The sequence below is a fragment of the Pongo abelii genome, chromosome 14 (genome assembly GCF_028885655.2).
Source record: "Pongo abelii isolate AG06213 chromosome 14, NHGRI_mPonAbe1-v2.0_pri, whole genome shotgun sequence".
In the NCBI taxonomy this organism is placed as follows: Eukaryota; Metazoa; Chordata; class Mammalia; order Primates; family Hominidae; genus Pongo; species Pongo abelii.
This window is the reverse complement of record NC_071999.2, coordinates 91,706,326-91,709,270: the sequence shown is the minus strand read 5'-3', so window position 1 is coordinate 91,709,270 and position 2,945 is coordinate 91,706,326.

Sequence of the window (2,945 nt, the reverse complement as noted above, 5' to 3'; positions counted from 1 at the left end):
CAGTTTCTTTTTTATTTTATTTATTTATTATTTATTTATTTATTTATTTATTTATTTATTTATTTATTTATTTTTGAAACGGAGTCTCACACTGTCATCCAGGTGGAGTGCACTGGCGCAACCTCAGCTCACTGCAACCTCCACCTCCCGGGTTCAAGCGATTCTCCTGCCTCAGCCTCCAGAGTAACTGGAATTACAGGCGCCTGCCACCACGCCTGGCTAATTTTTTTGTATTTTTAATAGAGACAGGATTTCACTATGTTGGCCAGGCTGGTCTCTATCTCCTGACCTCGTGATCTGCCCGCCTCGGCCTCCCAAAGTGCTGGGATTACAGGCGTAAGCCACTGCGCCCGGCCGTGCAGTCCAGTTTCTAATAGACTACAGATCGAGTCTGTGGCCAGGGGTTTGGGGCCGCTGCTATAGTGTATCAGGTGTTTACCCTCAAGATCACGGTGGCTGGCTGGGAGGTATTGTTCACTGGCTCTGCTCAGCATAGAGAGTATCCTACTGCTTTCCACTGAATGTGTATGGCTTTCACATTATCATAAATTTGAAAAATAATAAGAACGATCCTAAGCTGGAGACCATCTGTATATGAATCCTAAATATGTGTGTAAAAATATAAATGATTCATCTTTGTGTTTTCAACTGATGCAATGGTTTGCCCACAATTGACATTAATGCTTACATATTGAATGGGATATGTTTTCAAAAAGTATTTTTATTGAAAAAGATTATCACAAGTGTTTAAAAAAATGTGTTCCTATTATGTATAGAACCAAAACCTGATATTTCTATAAATTGTATCCACTTATTAAAACCGTTGTTCTGAGTATCAGTCATCTGCAGAATAAACAAATTTAGAAGCCAGAGGGAAGTGAATCAGTGAATATAGATTCTGCCTCTTAATTTTGTGCCAATAATTACCTTACCTCTATATGCTCCAATTTTCCCATTGTAATAGTAGTTGTCCCATAGGTATCTTTTAAGGATAAAACTGTTACTATGTGTAGATTAGCTATAGTAGTTACATTCATGTGGAGTGCTCACAGGTATACATACATATGCCTTATTTTTCTTAATGTTATGAATTAAATACCTAAGGTTAAAAAAACATGTAGGATAGTTTGATTCTGCTTAATAACTGCAGCATGTTCTCTCCCTCTCTTTTTTTTTTTAGATAAACTTTTAATTCTTTGTAAGAACATGCTGAGAAATGGTCAATGATTCCTACAAATTCAGTCTGTAATACCTTGCTTCTAATCATGTTAATATTTGGTTGTCCATTGTTTCTTAAAAATCTACTTTTAAAACACCAGAATAATAATTATGATCCGGCAGTAGAACAACTACACATATAATCTATATATTTAGAGTAAAACTTGAACAGTAGTGGCATGCTATTCCAACTCTTTCAGTAGGTAAGAATTTCTTAAAAAATCCACTAGGGGGTGGTAGAAGAGTAAAAATGCCTTGAACCAAGGAAGGTGTTAGGAATGATTCTTTTAACTCTTATTAATATTATACAAATTTTCAAGGTTGGTTTTAGATTGAAAACCCTGTTTTCATTCCTTCCTTCTTCGCCCAAATCTAGGATTCTTAAAAAGTAATTTCTACTAACATCAAAGAGTAGTCATATTTTGTGGAAGACGTGTCTCTAGATAAAGGAAGGAAGAGCAGGTAAGTGCTATTTTGAATCAATTCATTTCTTAAGAAAGACATGCTAGGTTTTAAATATGATTTTGCCATCAAATAATTATTTGAAATTCCGGAACTCCTTAAATTAAGTACGTGGGAGCTACAGAAAAAATGAGGGACTGCTAGTTAGAAATGCCTCTCTGATTTTTATTAGTCCCCCCCAAAAAACGACACAAAAAGAGTATTTTTTTCTGTAGTCAGGTGACGTCAAACTTAAAACTATTTCTGAATAAAGAAATTTGAAATCCTACTTAGTACAAATGAATATTTTATGAGAATAGAATTTGGATTTATATTGTCCAGGGAAATCTGATAGAAGATATCCACATTTTATCTGATATTTTCTCCTACAGACTATTACTAGGTCATTTCTCCTCTCTTCCTTATGAAAAATCAAGGAGAATCTGTCCATTTAAACAGGTATAACTTCATATAGCTATTTGGTTAATAGATTTTATTGGTTTTTATTATAATTTTATTAGTATTTGTGTATTATTATTATATCATAATAGCTTATGTCCTATTTCAGTATATGGAAACATGAAAATTATAGCTAATGCTATCCTTATTTTCTTAAACATAAAATATACATGGTATTATTTTATAGGGTACTCAAACTTCTGAAAAATGTTCTAAAGAAAAATTGTTCTAGAAGGGATAGTGGAGATTAATAGAGGTAAGATGTATACAGTAAAATAGTCAAAAAGATAATTACATTTACAAAAATATCCCTTTATCCTTATAGCCTAAATTTTTCACATAGGTATATATGTAAGAAGTGAAATGTATTTCTGTGTGTTGACTATAGACTGATTCCAAACGAAAAACTTTCTCTTGGTATCTAAGTGAATTCTTTATAGTACAAATATTTAGTTTCTAAGTTATGTAACACTAAAAATGTTATTTACCAAGATGTATTATATCTTATATTATTCTGGAATTTTTCAGTAAAATTTCTGCTAACAAAAAAGCCAATATCATTCAGTAAAACCTGTCAGTAATGATTTATTCACTATGTAGGTTAATATAATACCCACTGATGGCAGTAATAGTTCAGTAAATGTCTTTTTATGTTAATTTCATTGTTGTAAAGTCAAAATGTACAAACTTAAAAATGTACCAATTTATCTGTTGAACTATGCACTTCTATTTCTCAACAAATGTGTACCTTACCAATTACTTTCTTTATTGCATATAGATACAGTTGTAACAAAGTATTTTATTTCTGTCCAGACAAATGTAAAGTT